At 37.3% G+C, this 22,853-nt stretch overlaps 1 protein-coding gene across 4 annotated transcripts in view; it reads left to right on the plus strand.

Annotated features, from left to right (window-relative positions):
• SLC10A7 (solute carrier family 10 member 7) overlaps window positions 1-22,853 on the plus strand; it is a 148,910-nt gene that overhangs the window by 42,496 nt on the left and 83,561 nt on the right. The window contains exon 5 of one of the 4 annotated variants that reach the window (XR_003535759.1): window positions 6,884-6,916. The exons of the other annotated variants lie outside the window; for them this stretch is intronic. The gene's annotated coding sequence lies outside the window, so the exon portion shown is untranslated. Of the gene's footprint in view, window positions 1-6,883; window positions 6,917-22,853 lie in introns of those variants that run through there. 4 annotated transcript variants of the gene reach the window in all.

Genomic DNA, 22,853 nt, shown 5'->3' on the forward strand with positions numbered 1-22,853 from the left:
TATGCTGCACAGCCACATAAGCATCTGGTATGGGTAGATCTGTGCCATTTAGGATAAAGCAAAGAAACTATGAAAAAAAGCAACAGCACTGAACAGCTGGTGATCTGGGCTAGTCAGGCACAGTGCATTATGTCCATGAATCACCTCGTCTCTTCTGTACCTGAGACCAAATCTTGGTTCTTTCAGTGTGAAAATGGACATTCCAACTCTTGAAAGAGGTTCTTTCCTCTTGGCTTCATTCTTATGATCTTTCTGATACCGATAACTTTTGTTTTCATTCAGCTCAGTTACATAAGTAATTTCAGGTAAAATGATCCAGCCATACAAAACAACAGTGTAGCTTTCCAACCTTTGTTCAACATGGATTTTGTGTTACTAATCTGTATATTAGTATTGGTGGAAATTTGCAGTGGCACGTAAATGTTCCTGAGATCTGAATGACTCATCTTTTCCATTTGAATTGTTAGCAAATGTTTGCATTCTAGTTTTACTCTCTGGAAAAAAAAAATTAATGTGTATACTCTCCTGGTTTTCAGTCTTCATCTCCTACTGCCTCTGAGTGAGTAGGAGTATCATGCTGACACTCCAGAACTCCATGGAGTTATTCCAGTTGCTCTCAGTAGAGAGAAGGTACCATTTCTGACCAAAGGAAGGCAAGCCAGGCTAATTTTCTTTCTCTGTCTCAATATTGCTGAAACTGTCGGTGGAACAGAGAAATCCTTCAATTGAAAGCACCACTAAATAAACTAAATAAGTGTGTTCAAAAAGCTTTCCTTTTGACATCCCGTTGATAGATGTTTTTGTATTTATGAATATTATTACCAACAGGCAGTGATGGGTATGAGGAACTGCAAAAATGGGGTAGTGAAAGGCTGATTTTCAACAGAAAGAACTTGGCTAGTAAGGGGTGGGAGGCAATAACTCTCTGCCAGTGGAGGCCCCAGCTTGTTTCCATGCACTGCTTGTGTCAGAATTCTGTTCCTGACTGAAGCAGCATGAACTTCTACTCAGGCCACGGCAACATCTGCCAGCCCAGAACAAATTCGTAGCGTGTGCAGCTTTGGGTGGCTCAACGAGCATTTTAGAGGGCATCATTCTCTGAATGTTGTTCCCCTGCTGAAATGCAAACAGTGTATTAGTTATTCTGTTTTTATTTTCTGGTGCCTTTTCTGTGCCATTTCCATAAAACTGATGGTTATTGAACATGGTCAAAATACAGAAATGTTTTCATTTTGTCAGCACAGCTCTAGAGGTGAGTTGGGGATTAGGTGATATCTTTTTCCAAGTCAACAAATTGTGTTGGGCCACGGGTGACCTGGTAGTGGATAATATCATAATCCCCTCCATGCTTTGATCATTTTTTTGTTGGTGTTTTGGAAGTTCCTTGGTTGGTGGGTGTAGGTTTTTTGTGTATGTGGTGTGGATTTTGTCATGGTTTTGTTTTTTAAGAGGATAACGTTATTTACATTTGTATGCCACTAAAATAATTAGAGTAAATCAGTATTTTTATAAGAGAATTTCTGAACATCAGCTTACATTTTTTTTATAAGATTTATTTGGAGTCAAAATTCAGTTGGTATCAAAATCTGGGGGGGGTGGGTTGTTTTGTGGGGTTTTTCTTGGTTTTGCTGGGTTTTGGAGGGATTGGTTTTTTGTGGTTTTGGTTTGGGATGTGTGTGATTGGTTGGTGGTTTGTGGGGTTTTTTTTGGTTTGATTTGATCTGTTTTAAATGAAATACTGCTGTTGAGGTGCCCTGTCACATATACAACACATTGGCCGGATTCATGTGTAAGATGCATACTTCAACTTCTACTGAATTCAGTAAGGAGAGTATATACATCTCCAAGAGTCAAAACTAGACCCTATTTGTTTCTCAGAGATGATGTTGGAGTGTTAAAAAGGCACGTGCTTTGCCTTTGAGGGGACAACTGGGCAGCTAGAGATTTTGTTGAGCAGTTAACACTGCCTCTTTCATTTTTGCCATGCCGTAGCAGGATTTTTATATGCATTTTAACAATTATTTAAGAGTCCCCATATGCTTAGAAAGGAATCTGAATATATGTGCCTTTTTTAAAGCTGCATCATAACTAGGTTATTCCATCAATACAGTGGAATGACTGGGAGCTGCAGTTGGAACAATATGTAAAAATACAGCTTGTAAAAGATTTCCTTTATTAACTGTCATCATCCACAGAATATATGTTCAAATAAACGTTGTGTAATAACTAAATTTGAGATTAATAGGCCCCTTAAGAAACAGCGAAGTCATTCAGGATAGTCAGTGAAAAATAGCCTGTAAGACTGTAACATGCACATATTGTCCTGCTTACATGCTCTCTCTGGTGTCATTCCCATTTATCAATGTCGGCAGGCTCTGTTCTCATTAAAACACTCTTGCACAAAAGCAACTTAATTTTCTTAAGAGAAGAGGACACCTGATTCAATTTAGTACTTGAAACCAGGAACTTGAATATATATATATTTTTTCTCCTGTCTGAACTCAGATGAATAGTTATGAACAGCAACACAGATTAAACCTTATTAGGTATATTTATATTCTGTTTGCAGTAACAGTGCTGTGGCAAATAGCTTTCTACAGAGCTGTAACATCTTATTATTTGAAACAGCAGTTAAGACATGAACTGTGGTAACACTCACATGAGATTTTATTTTTAAATAGGAGACTGAAGGAGTTGTTTAAAGGGACTCTGCCAACTCATTCAGGCCACTGCTGATGTCCTGCCTTCTTCTTCCACCTTCTTGATCTCTTTGGGTAGATAAAATTTCTGTTTCTGTACTGTTCAGTCAAACCATTTCCATAATTTTCTTAGGTTTGTTTTTGCTTTTCTTTCTTGCTTTTCTTTCTTGCTTTTCTTTCTTGCTTTTCTTTCTTGCTTTTCTTTCTTGCTTTTCTTTCTTGCTTTTCTTTCTTGCTTTTCTTTCTTGCTTTTCTTTCTTCTCCCTGTCAAATATGAGATGTAGTTGCATTAAATTTTGCAATAATTAGCTTCATTACTCTGCATCTTTGGCCTTGGCCCTGAAATAACCTTTCCACAGAGCAGGGACCATTCAGGGCCAGATAGACCCTACTGTCCATAGCATGTGCTCCCCCAACCATGGGGTTCCTGGGGGGAAGTGTAGGGAAAGTTATCTTCCTAGAGGCTGCCAAGTGACACTCCAGAACCAAATGTTTTAGTGGTAAAACAATATATACATATTGGCAAAAAAGTCTTTTACTTCTTTTAACATGGTCCACATACAAAGCTATGAGGGAGGCACTGTTGTTTCCCTGTACTCTGCAGCAGAGGAAGTTCCAGTTGAGTATCAACTCAACAATTTCATTTGAATCCTGCTGATAATGATAAAATGTTGTGGTTTGACCCAGGTGTTCCAAATGCTGCCAGTGTATATTTTCTTTAAAGTAGTCAGGCTGCATTATTATTGAAAGATATTCTAGTCTAATAAATTCCCAGATACTTTAGTTTGATACCAAAATAAAAGGCAAAGGAACAGAGTTCAGAATGTATTCTGTATTTAATGCTATCAGAACCTAGACATGGTTGTTTGATTTGCTACCCAGTCACGTGTGTACTTCTGCTGCATTTGGGTGCACAGCTGAGGGGAAGTGCTCAGCCCCTTGGTTGTGGCTTTGCCTTTTTTTCATCTCTTCCTGGCCTTTGTTGCTTTGGGGACTGTCTTGGATCTTTTTGCTGTCACTGTTACAAATCTTAACAGTGTTTTCCATACATATGTATTCCAGGATAAGGTGAGAGATAGGGCTGAAGCTTTGTGTTAGACTCGGGTGTGAGAGAAGGAAACTTTGTGCCAAGTGCTGCCAGACAGGTGTCCTTCAGAGGTGGCCTGGTCACTTCCCACTTGGAAGTGCTCCAGGAAGTGCCAGCCAGTCCTCCCTGGAAATGGTGACCAAGAGAATGTGTGGCACTGGGCTTGAGAAAACAGAGTTGACTGAAATTGTACCTGCCTAATGGTAAGTTTAGTGGATAATGTTTAGTGGAGCTAGTTGTGTACTGTTGTAAGCTCAAGTGGGGCTGTGCATGCTCTTCTGCACTTGCTCTGTTAGGAATACTGGCACTGACTCCCAGCCATGCCTCTGAGTTGATAAAAGCTTGAATAATTTGTCTAGTTATTAGTACTGCTGCTTTTGAATGCGATCTGACCTTACATTTCAATACATGGCTGTGCATTTACCTTTTGAAAGGATCTTACCATTTATTTTGTAAAGAACTCTCTCCTCTTATTAGTGGTAACTGCAGTGACTGGTTTGCAAACATATGCAAATCTGAACTTGGAGTATTATAAAGACACGTAAATGTTTTCATGTTGCATTGTTTCATTTAAGCAGACTGCAGATAACCTGATATCTATTGAAGCACAAAAAGAGCAAACACTAAAAAAAAGTTATACAATAATAGTGACTAATAAATGTTTCAAATAGAAAATTAAGAGCTCGGCTGTATCATGTGTCAGCATTAATGTTTACTTGTATCATCCCTCTAAGGATTTTAGAGTGCTTTTTAAGGAGTAAATTAATTTTGACAATGCCCTGTGAGGTATGTATCCCTCTTGATAGAAGGGAGTTGGAAGCACAAAAGTGTTTAAATTCTACAGGGTCATGCTACTAGGTATGTTTAATTACAAATTGGAGCAGTTGATTCAGTTTACTACTAGTTTGTTTAAGCCAAACCAGAATCACAAATATAAGCCCCAGGTTTGTGATTAAGAGAAAAATTTACTTCTAAGTTTATTTTGCAGGGAAAATGTTTATAAAGAGAACTGCAGATAGAGTAAATGACGTGTGTAAGTCCTCCCTCACTGAGCCAAATAATCTGAATGGTTATAGCTTATTTTGCAGTCTTCCTGATATTTTTTTTTCTTTTCTTTTGCCAGTAATGAGCATTTAATCATCTGCTATGGATAATTTCTGACACTTTAGAGAAAAGGAATTAGAAATTGCAAACTAGTGTACCCCTGAACCAGTCATGAACTTTTGCACATGACTGGCTGAATAACTGAAGCATAAAATTTGTCCAAGGTTGTTGTCTTAGTATGTGTTACATGCTTGAGAATACTTAAAAATTCCAGAAATATTCTAGATGGATCAGGAAGGAAGAAAGAAAAAGTTTGATGGTGGCCAAAATATCGCCATCTAGTATCACCACTGTAGAATCGTCTAGTATCTCTCCTTAACACCTTTCAGGTACAGAATTTCTCCTGGAAGTGGAATTACAGCCTGTTTTAAGTAAAAAAATGTCATGTCTCTAGATGTATCTCAAATCAGGATTGGTAACCATGCTCTAGGTTTGTGTGGATGAGTGTAATGTGTTTCTGCCTTGCTACATGAAAGTATCAGCTGCACAGCTTCAAATATAGATAGAAAATCCTGATTTAATTCACACTTGTTGAAGAATTGTTATTTAAACTATTCGCTCTTCCTTAAAGCTATGATCTCTGGCAAGAGATGCTGTTTGGACTTGTGCCTCTTTTTTTAATGTTCAAAAAAGAAATGCTGATGAGAAAGAGGTGTTAAAATATGTTACTGTAGTTTACAAGTGTCAACTATGATGTTTTATTTAGCTGTATCTATTCAGATGCTCCCTCCACAACATGGAGTGCCATATGCCATTGTCCCTGTTAGTGAGCAAGTCAGCGAAGGTTTCCCAGTCTGCATTTGTTTTTGTATTTGGGCCACTGAGGAGCCGTGGTCCGGTGCCATCTTTTATTGATAGGGCCAGCAGAGGAGGAATCTAATGAAATTATCAAAGCTTTGAATTAATTATGAACTTGAATAAGAAAGCTAAGCTCTCTAGAGCCAAGGATCTCATTACCCATTCATTTTCATTGCATCCTCTTATGGAGCAGAAGGCAGGTTCAGCTACGGCTCCTACCCTGATTTTGGACTTTATTCAAACTTGCTAAACTCACTAGCATCCACTTGTTATTAATCTGTGGCTGGAAGTGTCCAGGGTGATTAATTTGACTCTGCTCTAAGTCGGCACGTAAATGGTAGATTTCCCTCCTCCCTTTCCTCTTATCTTTGCTGTGTGACTTTTCATCATCAGACTGGCTGCCATACAAGAGTTTCTGTTCTTTCTTGGTAATTGGGGAAAGCTATGCAAGACTCAAGTTTTAACTTCCTGGAATTTAATGAATTCATATTAAGAAATAATACTGCTACCATATATTTCCTGGATATTTAGGTAAGCACAAACACTTATAAAGTCATTATCAAAATTGTTTCTTTTCTTATTTTAAAAGACTGTGGTGTTAAAAAGTAGTGACATTTTGGCCTCAGAAATATGGGGTCATTTTGGTTGTGGGTTTTTTCGTTGGTTTTTTTGGTGTTACTATTTTAAATGTGTCGGTCAAACTACAAAAACTTCTCTATCTCTGTGAATACTTTAATGATGAACTATTAAATTAGTTTGTTTACCTCATTAAGATTGTTAAAAGTGTATGAAAATGCAGCATTTTAGTTAAATCAGATTATGTTTATTTCAATTAATATGTCAATATATAAAAATGTTCCTTGCAAATTAGAGCAAAAGCAGTGAGACCAAGCTTCTCTGTAATATTCTTAGTTCTTGTGGATATTCCTCTTGAGTCTATCAGCAAGGATTTTCTTCTTCTCCTGCTTTTGTCCATTTCAGCACATTATTTATGAATGCATAAACTAGAACCTATCAGTCTTCATAAGTTACAGGCCACTGGCAATTTTTTAAGGAGTAGCTAACTGCCTAATGGTCTCTGTGTATGTGTATTTGGAGAATCTGATAGCTTGTTGGGTGGGGGAATAACATTTTGTTCTTGTACTGTAGCTATTTTACCATTGGTGATATTTATCTTTTTTTTTTTATTCTTCAGGCAGCTGCTATATTTAATTCTGCTTTTGGAAGTTTTTTGGTAAGTAATACAGTATTTACAGAAGTGCTTTAATAGTCTTATTTTTAACAGTATTATTGATGTGTTTGTATTTTTCACATGGTTGTTGGTGGAATTCTACCATTCAAATGGCAAAAAAAATTTGAAACATCTTTCAGTTTATGTCACCATCCCATTAAATACAGATATTATAATTTCTTTTCTTGAGAAAAGTAGTGAATAAATTGTCTCTGCTCATGGTAATTAATAATGTGTAAACACATCTTAATTTTCTCCTTAATGGGTTAACAGTATCTATTATTATGCAGATGTTTCAGACATGGGCATCAATATATTGATTTTTCTAATAAGGCCCATCAAATACTCATTATTTTCTATCAAGAGGCCATGGATTTTGAAAAGAAAACATGACCCAGCTGATCAGAGAGTAGATGCTAATTTACTCAGTGACTTGTCATTTGTTTAGCATATTTTACTGTCAGTGGAGCTACTCAGTGTCTCTGAGGAACACACTAAAATAGCTGGATATGGGAAAGCAATCAATCCAGCTGGAAATATAACTGTTTCTTTAAAAAGCAAAAGCAGTATTTGTGGTCCTCATGGTCTACAAACATTTGGGAAGGACACTGTAAAGAACACTAAATATATCTATGAAGAAAGAAAGAATAGATTTCTTTTATTGATGTGTTGTTTAGAGAGATACTCATGAATATTAACTAAAAAATTATTTTATATGTTGGCAAGCTACTATGACTGATTTTTTTATTTATTTAGGCAGCTAATAATTGAATTTGTTCTTATTTACTACAATTTACACGTTTAAAAATGTCTGTTTGGGATTCCAGTCTTGTGTCCCCAGAAGGAGGATTGTGATGTATAAAATGAATAATGACAAAAGAATTCAAATTAGGAAATTAAAATCAAAATTGCAAGTACAAAATAACTAATTTTTTTTTTATGAAAAGCTGGCATTTAGGATTTTAAGTATGAAAAACTGTACTGCCAAGAGAGAAAGTCACGTGGCATTTTGAAGTTATTGTGCTGCTGCTTTTTTGAGGAACCAGGTTAAAATTAGGAGGGTGGATATAAGTTTTTTTGGGGTATAGATGACCATTCACATTTTTAAAATATCAATTCCCAAGTACTTGTCCTTTTTGTCACCTATCATGTCCTCCTCCAGTGGGAAGAAGGCTTTTTCTGCCTCAAACTGAGGAATCCCAGTGTTGGAGCAGCTCTTGAGTCTGTGTGTGTGCGTGATATTTTCCCTCGTTGCTTGGCATGAGCTCCAGTTTCTCTGCTGTCCTTGGCTTTCAGTTCAAGAGGTTTGGGTGAATACCCAAAGGCTCAGTTCAGCTGACATTAGGAGATGTCTTTTGACTTAAAAAAAGAATTTAAGCTGCACTGCATCTGACTACAATACTGGCTCCTAGTAAAGCAACAGAGACATGTTTTTAATTTCTAGTGCCTGTTTTTAGCTCTTTGAAGAAATCTCAGTGAAAGAAGCTGAGCTAGGTCATGTATTCGTACAATACTCCTAATTTTGGTTTTGATCTTAGTTCATGGTCACTGGAAAGTTCTGCTTACATGTAATTACCTCACTTAACTTTCAATTTACTTCAGATCTTTTTGGAAATCCTGGAGCAGTATTACAGTAAACATTCTTCTTAAAAAAATTCCAAGGCAAAACTTTTCAAAAATATGAAATATCAGCTAGAATGAAACCACAGTACTGCCTGATCTTTTTCTAGTTACTGATTTTTTTAAAAATAAATTTGTAGAGACACTGGCCACCATTAAGTTACAAATATGTCTGCACACTTAAATGCTTGTTGTGGTATTCTAGTTTGAAATCATGGTTATGTAGGGAATATGTTTACTGAAAGCTTTGTTCTTAGAAACTTTTTCAACTATGGAAGGATAAACCTTATGACTGAAAATGCAACAGGGTGATAGAAAGCCAGGGACTGTAATAAGTAGTCAGAGTTGTTTATCAGTTTCACATGTCGACATGGCTGTTAATTGAGTGGCTCCAGATGTGGAACACTAGAGTGTGGTCGCTTACAAAGTAAGTTTTCTGTTGAAAAACTGGCAAAGCATTAAAAATATATGTGTGCGTGTGTACACACACACACTGGTTTGAAGTCAAAAGTGTTCTATAAAATGTGAAAATAATTGGCCTGCTTCTGAGAAGATAACAGAAGGTCCTAGATGTGGTGGCGGTGTTGAAAGTCCATCAGTGTATATTGGTACCTAACTTAGGTTCACCACCTGTAGCCAAACCCTTATTTCTTACATCTGTAATTCATGATGAATCTAAATCACATTTGCACTTTTTTAACTAGTGTCTGGTGATGAGCAGTATGTGTATAGGCTTAGATGCAGTTATATAGCTTTGTGACCATACCCTTACAGTTATACGTATCCTGGAGATAATTTGGAAGGCTGTGATCCTGGCAAGGCTGAAATTTTTCTTATGTTCCTTTTTACAATGTGTAGCACATGGGCAGGTTGCTGTGCTTGGGGGCAGCCCTGACAAAGCCAGGATAGTGTGTTGTCTGTTTTCAGACTATGCCCTGTGGGGCAGTGCCTGTGTATGACAGTGTGAAACAGGCTGATTTAAAGGGGCTGAAAGATGTGCTATGCTGTTTACTCTTCCTGCACCCCCTGCCCCCTTTTTCTTTTTTCTCTTAAGAGTAGGAAATGATCCTTGAGAAGTTAAATTAAAATAAGTTATAGAACAAAATGTCTGCAGGAAAAGACTCAGCATAATATTAGAATTATACTGGGATGAACTTATTCAGATGAAATGGAACACATTGTGATATGCAAAATGTAGAAATGCCAAATATGTCTTAATGAGCAGAAATACACTTAGATTAAGTATCTGGAGGTGTTTTCACCAGTAAAGGGATTTACAAAAACTACCAACCAACCCTAAATTAATTCCTTTTAAACTCCACCAAAGCCCATATTCATATAAATATGCAGATGAAACAATGCATGGAATGATACTGTACATATTTATTTTATTGACTTAGCTTAATAATGTTCCAGGTCTAATTAAAACACAGTGTTTGAATGAACTAATTGTTACAGAAAAGTGTTTTTATATAGCTAGATTAGTAATAACTAACGATAGCTGAATTCAATTTACATAAATTTCAGCCAAGAGAATATTTAGACTCATACCACAGAGGATTGCTTGGAGTTGGGTAGTTAATATCATTATCTCCTCCCCTCGTTTAAACAGTTTGGTTTACAATAATTGTGTAACATAATAAGTGATTTCAGCTTTTCCTCTTAATGATGTTTTAATAAAATCTGATAGAGTTTTACTAATACTGGCTGGCTGGTTATCACAAGGTTGCACACAAATGCATGCTTAGATCTGCTGAGATAGAGAGCACTGAGATAACTGCTTCCATTTGTAGGAGAGGATGCTTTTGCACCTAAAAGCTAAAGAAATTGCCTGGGATGTTAAGTATAAGTCTGCTGAGATTCTTAACATTGTGGTGTGCATTATCATGCTTCCTAAGCATTTCTGTTCTGCTTCTTAAAGATAGAAACAAATGCTTGTTACTGTCCAAACCACAGAGCAATAGGCAGGAGACTGCAAAACATGCTGTGCTGATGGTTGTTCCATGGTGTTTGCCTGAGCGGCAGCAACTGTGACTTTGTTCACCAAGGCATAACCTGTCATTGAGGCTGTTCTTGCATTGAAGTGGAGACGCTTGGTTGGGAGCTACTCTCAGTTTGTAGTGACAATATGATGCTGGGTACATGGAGGAAGGAGAGGGCCTAAAGTCCAGAACAGTATGTCCTCACAAAATGCTCTCCACTATTAGACTAGACTAGTCTTGTCTAATCTCTTTCTACCTGTCGTTAATCTCCTTTTTCCTTGAGACAGCGGGCTTGGAAATCTATGAGAGTATCCAGCTTGTGATGTGAGTCAGTGTTGTCTGATTCTTTGGTGCCTTGAGGTTACGAACAGTAAGTATGAAAGGAACAGCCATCAGCTTGACCTTAAGCAAAGAACTGTAACCAAGATCTAAAGGTCTGTGGTGACAGGAAATCAAGAGGAAAAGAGAGGATTTGGGGGACTTGCTCTGGTGACCATTTCACTCCTGAGCAAACAGCACAAAGGGCAGCTGAAAAATCCAAGTGTTGGTTGAAACTTTCTCCAGTGCTGTCTTGGGTTAGCTTTGCTTTCTCTGTTGAAATATATTAGATGAAATAAGGCATGTGTCCAGCCTACATTAACTCAGTCTGAAGGGAGAAACCTGTTTCAGATGCCCATCATTCCATTAATCTCCTTTGTCCAAACTAAGTATATGTGGGTTTGTTCTTTTATTTGACTGTCTTTCAGAGAAGACAGAGCTGATTCATATTGTTAAAAAAAGTCAATTTTTGGAGCAGCCACGTGGCTAATCAAATCAAGGCTCGTGTTTTTATTTACATTGTCTTCCAAATGAAAACTAAAGCAAGCAGAGAATAGGAATGTTAGCTTCTCGCATATACACAAAGCTTAGTCAGTTAATGAAAATGTATGGAATTCTTATCTAGTCTGCTTTAGCAGGCATAATGATTTACACAGCCTGACAGCACTAGTGCAGCAAGTAAATGCATTAGTCATAGTGTCCATTTTTCTTGCAAATTTGTGACACAGATTTAATTATGGGAATGACCAGCAACTTACAAATCTAATTTTGGTAGGCTGAGCCAACTTTTTTATTTTAATAACAATGGATTTTTTAGCAATGATTTCATTACTATTTAAAGAAATCCAACCATATGGAAATAACCAATTGGCTGAATTTATTTACTTTATTTTACCTTAATGGATGTTGAATGGCTTAGGTTTATTTGTTTGGGTTTTTTTTATTATCACTTTTTAATTTTAGATATTTCAAGGATAAATATTCTTATCTGATTTAATTATTTCTAGCACAAACATTGCAAATATTTTTCTAAAATCAGGCAAATATTTGTATACCCCTTTGTTCCCTCTTAATTGTGTCTTTGCAGTAGGAAAAGGGCAGAACAGTCATCTGGGATTCCCTTTTTACTGTGCTAGCTGTTTGCAAGAAAATATTGCCAGGAAGTCTGTTCACAACAGGTGCTGAATTCTAAATTCAGTCTTGTTTAATTTCAAAGTGGAGCTGCTTTATGGTGTGCCACCTCACTCTTGAAGTGGTCTCCTCTTCCTCTGTGAAACAGTACAATGGTGCTGCTGGTCTCTGCTCTGAATTTGTTTTGGGTAACTCTCAAAGTCCTGAGCAAGTTCTCCCTTAATCAGCCACTTGGGAAGCCACCTCATCCTTGAAGGATGGGTTTTTGCATGAGTGAGAGTGGCAGATCTCAACAGGAGCAAGCCTTTGGACCAGATATTATGAACTTGTCTGGAAGAGTTTATATTCCATGGAATTTAAATAATCTTGGGAGCCACTTGTGTTTCCTTACTGTAACTTTTTCTTATTTTATAGGTGGTGCTTGGTTCTCTCGTCATTATTTAACGTCCTCATTCTGATTTCTGCAACTCCATCTGAAATCTCAGTCTAAGTTTGGGCATTGTTGTCTGTTTCCAGGTTTGCCAAGTAACTTTTCAAAACACGTAGGCCTTGTGTGCTTGTGCTTCCAGTGTGTAGCATGCTTGGTTTAATACCTGAGTTTGAGTTAGTTTGTACTATTTTGGTACAAGCAAGGGAGAGTGACAAAGCTCACTGTGGAAGAGGCCCCTTAGCATGAGCTCAAAAAAAACCCTCTAACACAGATGCTTATTTTGAGGGGTGACCAGGCATGTGCACCTATCCCAATATTCATTCATGGATCTTCTCTCTCTTTCTCTAAGCCAAATTGACAGAGTGGGTGTCAGTTAGAATAAGATACAGAATTTTTTACAAAGTAAACAAAACCTTGCTTGTCTATGAGTAATGCTGAACGCCTTTAAAATTAAAAAAAAAAACAAAAAACAGAGTAAGTGTAAAAGTGTGATACTCAAAGAGAAGTAAATGAGATCTTGCTCCCAAGGGATTGAGAGAAATCGGGTAGGGGGGATAACTGGAAATCTGAGTATTATAACACCTACTGTGTGGTCTCTCTGCCACAGTCGATTTGAAAAGACCAATTAAGTCAGTAGGGATTTACACGGTCAGCCAGAGCAGACTGAGAGCCAGTAAACAAATAACAACACTGCTGTTGGTTTTCTTTGAAATGTTAGGGAGAAGGAGGGTAGGCAACAGTAACCAGGAGGAAAGAAAATGTACTGTCAAGTACTCAAAGAAGTGTGTCCTCTAGAAGGCCAGTGATTAGTCCCCGAATTTTTTTTTTCCAGTGGCTAAGAGGAAAATGCGTTGAAATCTACATAATAACAAAAAATAAAACCATTAGCTGTTGAATGTATATAAATTATGTGGGTTGTAGCTGGGTTTGGGGCTTTCTTAGTTTTCCCATTAGCTTTTGCTGCTGATCATTTAATTCATCTTGTTTGGTCTTATGGGACCAAGCAGCCAGTTCTGCCAAAAAAAGTTTGTTTAAAGGTAGCAATAAGTAGGCCATTAAATGTATCTCGTCGTATTATCTTTGCAGCCCAAAATAATGAACTACTACGTCCCTAAAGATAAATATATTTGGGTATTCTGCTTTCTCCATTTTTCTGCTTTTTCCACTTCACCTTATGACAGCTATCAGTAAATAGAATTTTTTTCTTGCACCTACTTTTTGGGTCAGCAACCCCATCTAGTGCTCTTGCTTGGCGTGGTACTTGGTGATAGCTTTCCAGAAAGTACATTGAATCCTAACTCATCATTGCTGTTTTTATGGATTAACAGGCTCTTAGGGTAAGAAAGAGCTGAGGATATATGTGCCAGTAGCATTTCTTGAGTTAGTAAAACAAGCAGCAAAAGTGGAAGTTGCTGGAGAAAATTTGGAGGCAGAATCCAGGGTGTTTGTTGCAATTTGAGAAGAGAGAGTAAGAACTGAAGCAACTTTATTCTTCCAGTCTGTTTGTCACCTATGAATTGCAAAGTACAGGGGAGTGAAGTTTCAGGAGCTGACTGGGCATTCAAAGTACCTTAAATTTTATGATCTGGCACCTTTCTTCTGATCACAGTGTGGGTAAACTGGAAATGAAAGTGCCTATGTGACTGTGGTACAGTCATCTCTCTTGTTAATTGAGATTGAATACTGGAAATTTATAAAAAGCTTGATTCCATTTTAAATGAAAGCTAATGAGTTACAGAACCAAAAGAGATTTACACTTTGGTAACTATCATTTGGAGAACATCTAGAGAAGGAAATATATATGTTTAATATTAAATAATCAGGTGATTTGTTGGATTAGTATGTAAATCAAATCTGTGCTGATACACAGTTTTAGCATAAAATCAGTTTGTTGTCTAAGATTACTTATGTCATAATTACCAAAATCAGTCATTGTCCTCTTTACTGTGAAAATGCAGTATTTTTGTCAAAAGAATATACTTGTTTTGTGCTGTTTTTTCTGGTACTGCTTACTGTTGTTAATGGTCAGGACTTAAAAATCCACAAACAGTTGCCCCAGGGTGGAACTTGTGTGCAGATCATAAAGTTGAAACGTTCTGGTTTGTGATGATTCTTGTCTTCTGTTTTGCAACAGTTTCCTGTGTTTTCCCTCCAAATCAAAGAAACTGAAGTTAACAGGAAGAAATATCACTTGTTCTTTTATAAAGTGAGATCAGGATGTCTGACTTGTAGTTAGGTCACTGAACCTTGTGTCATGGAATGGTGTCATATCACTTGAAATTAGTTTTAAAAAAGGTTTACATTGAAATGCTGCTTTATTTGGTTCTGACAAATACTTGGAGATGTATTTGTGAGCTTTGTTTAAAAAGGTGAAAATTTACACTACAAAACTTTGAACAATTTATGTGTAAAACAAGATTTAAAGTTCTTGCAAGTACTTAGTTTTGTCTAAATGTTTGACTTTATTGGTCCTTTATGTTAGGTAGGTTGGTGCATGAAGGAGAAATTGAGAAGGGAGGCAGTATGAAAGACAATTTGCTTTTTATTTTGCCCTCTCTGTAGTATCTTTTAATACTGGAAGATGCATTCCTCTGCATTTCTCTAGGGTTGTGGTTGTACACAAACATGTAGTCATTTGGCCTGATTTAAGGGTAAATGTTCCCTGCAGACAGATTTGGAAATGCACAAAATATATAATTTTCTCTCTCACTTTTAAAAAATTCATCAAAAGGAAATGAAAATGTTTTTAGAATCTGCTGTTAATGTTCTCCCCCAAAGTTTTAGCTGCTGATTGAAAGGGAGCGATGTTCTTTCCTCTGTGCTGCAGCTTTTAGTCACCTGCATGAGAAAAGTGTGTGTTGGGGTGAGTGGGAGTGGGGAGAAATCACCCCTTCCTTGAGATAAGGATACTTAAGCCCCTTTTACCTTAAATTGCCTCTTTGGGGGAGCAAAAATATCCTAAACACATTAAGTTATTAAGCTTCTTGATTTTTGGCCCATAACAGGTTAAAGCTCTTCCTGTTTTTTTTTTCTGTGATTCTTCTCCATCTGACCTAACAATGCCTGTTCGAAACTCAACAGTCCATGAATAGGCAGTCCTCAGTCTCTAGGGGTGAAAATAAGAGGGATGTCATTATTACTGTAAGTTGTGGGGCTGGAAATCATTCCCCTTGCTGTCAGGGTGACAAATACTGTCTTCATGGAAGTGCCAGAGGTTAGGTCAAAAGCTTTCAAGAAGTCTTTGCAAGTAAGGCATGGTTATAAAACTGGAGCTTCCTTTGGAAATTTGTGTTTATTATTTATTGTTGGCCTTTTAAAAGTCAGTTTTGGGAAACCATCATGATCCTTCAGTATGAGACAGGAATAGATCAGGATTTCTTTTTAATAGCTGTACTTGTGTTCTTGCTGAGAGGCTCCCTTCATTATTATTTTGCTTTATTTTCTTTCCGAACAACCCTCAGCTTTCATCCTTAATAGCACAAATTTGGAAAGACCAGTTACTGTGAAGGAGGAAAGGAAATGTTTTAGTTTATGATCTGTCATTACCTGGCTTCTTGTAGCACTGTTCTGTCAGTGATGTAAATTTGTCATTTTAATTTCATGTAAAACCAAACAAAAAACAATAACAAAGCACTTCAAAACCCCACCCCAACAAAATCCAAACAATGTTGGAGATAATTCCTTGAGGCTCAGGCTTGCTCACACAGTTTATCACCTTTCTGCCATGACACGGGAGCAAATGCACCTCCCAGCATCCTGTTTCCTCCACCTTCATTCCAGTTTTACACCCACCTACCCCTGGTTACTGTCCTGCAATAAGTAAAAAGTTTTTATTTGTTGCTTCTGCTTTCTAAAAGAGATTGTATCACAAAATTCCTTTTCTAAAATATTTTCTGAAGGTACCGTCTTGGTCACCTCCAGTGTAAGGTCTTGTTGCAAGAAGATTTGGTTATGTGATGTCCTTTCCCTTTAGCTGGTGGAAGATCAGACTAGGTGATCATCTGACTTACTATGACAAACTCAGTATGCTGTACAAAGTGAGGTCACACCCTGAAAAGACTGTATGTGAGCTCTGACAGGGTGAAATGTTTGAAAATATGCTATTTTTCACTTCCCAGTGAAAAGAATTATTTTTACTTGTATCTGAATTGGGTGATGATGTCAAATAGAAAACTTTGTGTGTTACTATATGAAGATGGGATGTTCATATGATCCTCTGTCTTTCAGCCAATGTACTGAAAGCTCAACACTGGACACTTTCATTGGATAACTTTATTCTTCAGGTGTTTAACCTGACTGAGATGGTGCATGACTGGGAACAGCTTTTTTACTGGACATAAATCCACAGGATGAAAGCTGCATGTGGCTTCACCCCCTCTGCATACTCTTCATATGTCACCTTGTACTGTGGTATGATATAGGTGGTAGCATTGATGCCCACCTGAGTGGAAAATTCCAACTTCAACTTCTTCCTCCTGGTGCATTTGAGGCAAGTGCTAATAGCCTGAAAATGCACATCTTGTCATGCCTCATTGCTTAATTGTGGTCTACTTTCTTTCCCACATTTTTACTACTGTATTTTACTACTGAATTTTAACTGTTTGAAGGAGAACTATATTACACAGGATTAGATAACATGAATAATGTGAAAGCCAGGGGTTCTAAAAAACTCAAACCTTTTAATAAAATGGAGTGTCAAATATATGACTGTGTCTTTCAAGCAATGATCAAAAAACCTGTGAAAAGTTTCATATCCTTTTAAAAGTCAAATAATTATCCACCATCATAAATTTTTTTTTTGTTAGATGGACAGTGCAAAGATGAAAGAAAATTTTATAGATAAGATTGCACTTCACAGCTGACTGAAGCAGGTGTTAGAAATGCAGATTAAGTACACTGACTAAAGAGTATATAAATTTGAAGTGAAAACGCCACTGGTCTACTTGCAGTGCCCTGCACATGTGAAGTTTCAGATAGCTAAATTATTAATTTTATTGTGTGAGATAGTGCAGCAGTTAGGGAGAAGGTCCTTGGGCATTTATGACTTTTTTTTCCCTCCTGTAATCTCTTTAACGGTAAGTGATGAGCAGCTGACAGAATTTGCTTCATTGTGTCAGTTTTTCTGTGGAAAGAAAATATGTAATGCAGGTAGATATATCCACAGTGTAAATTTATTTGCCAGTTAGGTGTTCTACAGGAACATGTAGTGCAAACACACAATTGTGGGTAAATACAATTTCTATAAATGAAGAAGATCAAATGTTAGTAGTGTTGCTGTACAAATTTGCAGACACTGGGATGTCTGTAGTTAGTCTTTCAGCACACTCCTGTCAAAGTAGTATAAGGTGGTAATTTACAGTCTCTTCTGGACTTCATAGGCTTTGTGTGGATATTATGCTCCATGATCTACAGGCCCCTCACTTGTATGGATGGTGTGAAGCTTGGGAAGAAGGCACTGAGAGAGGGATGAGGGTGTTTTCTTTCAACAACTCAGTAACCTGCTAATAAACTGTACTAGCCTGTGAATTTAATTTTGTCATGACTTATCAGGTGCCTGGAGCTAGTAATCAATCTGTAGGCGGTCTAATTCTCAGGTAAATTAGAACTGGAAGTGGATTGGAAGATGGAGTCTTTTAAAGAAAGTGAGGAGCACTACTGAGTACCTTGCTCAGCATGAGAGGCAGCCAGTGTTGTTCTCTCTCTGGACTGTTGTTAGAAGAGGTTGGTAGGATCTCCACAATAGCCCAACACTGGCTGGTAGGGGAGACAAGTAATGGGGATATGGTGCTATTCTCCATCACCTAGAATGACTGCAAAGGAAGGATAACTTTTGCAGGATTTTTTCTTAGTAAGTAGTTCCTGCATCTGCTAGTTCTAAAAATATGTTGTTGTACAAGAATTGCCTTTTTTTCTTTTGTTTTCTTTTTTTTTTTTTTTTTAAATAGACAATACTGTTTTGTCCATCAGCTCACAGGGCATGGTATATATATTGTCAGCAGTTCTGCTCTTGCTGGAGGTCCATGGTCTGTAAATATTCTGTATATGGTCATGAAAGCTTGGTTGTAATAAGTGGAACAGATATTCAGCTGTCTGTTCAGTGCATCCTGGGAAGCATACAGCTAGCAAACCAGTCTTTTGAAATTTGAAAGGTCTACAAATGATTGTAAATGTTTTGCATGCATCTACTTTATTTTTTTTCTTCAAGAACAAATAAATCCCAGATGTTTCACTGTTTTCCATGCAGCTCTACCCATAGGCACCTAGACTTGGCTCAGTATTTCTCTTATCTCTGATAACTGGTGCTTAGAGACACACACTTGTGTTCCTTCAGTGACAATCATTGTATCTTTCCCTGTGCTACAGAATTGAGTTCCCTACAGTGGGTGCAAAATCATATGAAGTATAAAGTCTCCAGAAAGACCACTTGGTGCATTCATAATACAGATTAATGCACTATAATGAAGCAGTTAGCAAAATAAGTGTCAATTTTACTCCAGCCTTAACTCGTGTGTAGCATTTCAGTAAGGTTTTTCTGGTCATTGACTTTGAAAAACAGCTTCTATCCCTCTTCCTTACTTTGCAGGCCAATTAACGTAGAACAGATTCATTTTATAGATTGTATAGAGTCCCCAACAAAAAATTGTTACGTGAACTCATGTGTAAAACATATTTATTACTATTGCTTTCCATATTTTTAGTAGGTAGTTAAAATACAAGCTAAGAGCATCAATGTAACACAAACAACTTGCAAAATAATAAAATCTAGATGAGGCCTAATATTTATAGAGTACTGCTTTATTGCTTAGCTTAGTCACTCAATTAATAAAAGTATAAGAATGTTTTTGCTGCATGCTTTTTTTTTTTCCTCTCCCTCATTCACCCTTCTAATTACAGTGTGGGCTTCCCAGCAAAGCTGGTCTGTCTGCCATTTTGTCTTCCAGTCTCAAAATCTGATCAATATGTTATGTATTCAAGTCAGAGAACTAAAATAGAATTTCCTCGTCACTATCTCAGTTTGCTTACCCTGAAGTGGAGTTAGTGGAGGGCTGTTCTTCCCCTCATTCATAAAGGTCTGTCAAAATGGAATATGTCACTCCAAAGACATTTGGAAAAATATATTATAAGAGTCCTACTACATCAAGCCGTGGCATAATTATTGCACCATAAATGCTTACAAAGCATTATGCTGGCTCCTTTTTTATTTTTCAATCTGATTTCTCGTAACTCTTGGGATTAAAATTATTATGCTAATTCAGACAACTCCACAGTCCAGTGCCAGCTGAACTTGTATTGAGAACATCCCAAGCCAGCGTTATCAAATATTATACAGAAAACTGTATAGTCTGTAATATATGGGAAGAGGTATAATTTGTTTTATTTGCTGTTTGGATTATTTTATAGGCTGTTAAAACCCCTCAACAGCCTCTTCCAATTATTGTGCTTTCTTTTAGGAGCAGGAAAGGACATTGGTGAAGAAGAAACACTGCGATCTTACCAATCTGTTTCATAAAGCTGTTCAAACACCCTGGAATGTAGATTTAAGACTTCTAGGTGTGTTTTTCTGCAGGGGTAGTTACTGTCCCTAGGCAATCCAGTTAATTTTTTTGTTATATATTTGGTGCATGGATTTCTTAAAGCCCTGTCAGAGTAAGAAGTTTCTTCCTCTTTGGAGAACTAGCAAGGGGGACATCCATCAGTCGTCAGAGTTCAGTCAAGCACTGACATGTCCAAGCAGATTAAAAAGAGGTTTGTGACAGAGCAGGGTTTTGGGACAGGAGAGCCCTGGAGAGTGAGAGGTCTAAATTAAGATGATATACTGGATAAGCGAGAGAGGATCGGCAGATCCCTGGGGAGTGCCTGGTTTGTGCTGGCTTCCATGCAGAAGGAAGAACAGCAGATTTTGGCTCAGGCTGGGCTGGGGTTGTCCTGAGGCAGCCCCTACCTGGGAGCTCTTGTGTCAGCAGGAAGGTGCACACACCAAAACTGTCCTGCACATTCCCCAGGCACGATTGCTGGGCATCTTCTGCCTGTCTGTTGTTCTCACTACCATGGTTTCTTCTTGACGTCAGAAATACAGGAGGCTTTGTTCAAATAATCGTTTAAGAAATAGCACTAACGTAACATGTTTATGCTGAGATGGGAACATGGCTCTTCAGGGTGTTAACATCAATAAAAGCTACTGTAGTGATAAACTTCCGAATTACATTTTTCAGACTGATTCTGTTCACAAATATCCCAATAGAAAAGTAATTGGTTTATGACTTGATGTGATGAAGTTCTTGAACTGAACTCAGAGTTCAGTTTTCATGGATAGTCATGCAATAATCTTGTAGAGGTTTTGAACTCTATCCTCCAGGTTTTACAGGGAATATCTTAAATCATGGTGAAAAGCTAATCAGCTGGACTAAGATGCTGAGGCATACCTTGTGCCACTAAGATTCTTTCTGATCACCTGTGTATTATTTCAATGGATATTTAGTAAATTAAAGAACTATTTTTAGGTATTTTCCTGAATTTATAAGTAGTAAATTAGGTTCCCTCATGCTTGAGCTCTGTGGGGAGGGAGCATTGGTCCTTCTGCCACTCAGGAACTGTGGCGCAGATTAGGTTGTGCATGCTTGGCATAGTGAAAGTATGATGTGGGTACATTAAAATCATGTGGATGTTTTTAATTTTTTTTTTCTGAAAATGTTATTCTAAGAATTAGGGCATGGTTATAAAAGGAAGAGGGTTTTTTCTAATTTTTTTTTAACTCTGTTTGAGCTTACTTTTATTCTAGAACGAAAGTGTGGAAAATCACTATGCTACATTAGAACACAAATACAGTTGTCACAGTGTGACTGTGTCCATACCTAGAGTTACCTTAGATTAGCTATTGCAGAAATAACTAAATCTACTCTGTATTAGGCAAATACCGTGAATGTCTCAAAAGAATGTATTTTTTCTGTGCTTTCCATTGACATGTACAAAAGGGGATTTTTACACTGTGATCCAGTAGTTGTGCACACAACTGACTATTTTACATACAGAACTGATAGATTTGCACTTGAGAGTATAAATATTTCAGTGTAGCATACAGCTTTTTTTGCTTAGGCCATAACCTCATACAGTATCTTTACTGGCAGTAGCATCTTGCAGAGACACCACCACTATCAGGAGCTGCGTTGCTGACTTCCCATCCTATTTTATAATGTGTTGAACACCACTGTACAGGCACAAGTAATAGAGAGGGGGAGAGAAGAAACCTTATCGGTATAATTCTTACAATAATATCTTTTTAGAACCTGGGATTTTTTTTTTTTATTAGAGATGCTCAGAGGTTTTGTTGTGTAAATTACAGAAGAAACATTCCTGAAGTCCTTAAGAAAGAGCTGTTCTTTTCCTTTGCATCATGATAAATGTAGCAATTGTATGTGTATACTAGAATAGATCATATTGAACATCCCCTGAGCTCCGTTTGCAGACAAGTCCTATCTCCACCATGACAAAATTCCCATAAGAGTTTAAATTATTAATGCCCTGGAATCTGCGGGGTTCAGCAGATATGTTCAGTGTTATTGATGGCAAACTTTATCCCTTTATTCCTAAGACACATAATGAAATAGGGAGTCCCTCAAATAACTGCATTTCCTGTTTAGGCTAATTTTGTTGAGGCCAATGGGCTTTGCCTTAATGTGTGTAAATACAATTTTTTTGTTTTACAGCAGATTGTGTGGTAGCTGGGAATGAGACTGATTTGGCACTAATTTATGAATCCTTCTAGCATTCTCTGTGTGCTGCACCCTGTGCGGGCAAGATGCTCTAATTACACTTACTCTATATAATGAGAGCTTTTAATGACAATTACTGATTGTAGTTACTGATGTTTAGGGACCATTTTTTTCTAGCTTAAGATGATGTATTGACTTTTATAAGAGAAGACTTTTATTTTCACTTTATGCAGTATCTCTCCTTCCTCCCCCCCAACCTTTACAAGTGATAGGTTGACTGGTGAAGCTGCTGAAGTATTGCCACAGAGAATTTTTGTTCAGTTAATTTCACTTCAGGAGATATCATTTTTCACTCTTTTTTTAATTTCTGAATTCAAATCAGCATGTTCACATCTTCTCTTTCATAGCAATTTAGTATTTGGAGTGATGTTATACAAGTTGCATTTGTTTTATATAACAAGATAAAACTCCACTTCCCACTGAATATTTCACTGCCATGTTAAGTAAGCCCATTTTCAAAAGATTCATTTTCTCTTAATGTACTGGTATAAATGACATTTTAATATGACGGTGCCAATTTTAAATAGGAGTAGGTTTTATCTTTGGTCCAGATTTCAGTTAGATTCATTCTTGTGAAAAACAGTGATTCCACTTGCAGTCCCAGATTGCAAAGTTGCTGTACACAGGACCTGCTCATTTTTTTAAGTAGGGCTGTGAGTGTGCCTCTCATTGACTGTTGTCTT

The sequence above is a fragment of the Neopelma chrysocephalum genome, unplaced genomic scaffold (genome assembly GCF_003984885.1).
Source record: "Neopelma chrysocephalum unplaced genomic scaffold, ASM398488v2 Primary Assembly neopelma1_88, whole genome shotgun sequence".
Classification (NCBI taxonomy): Eukaryota; Metazoa; Chordata; class Aves; order Passeriformes; family Pipridae; genus Neopelma; species Neopelma chrysocephalum.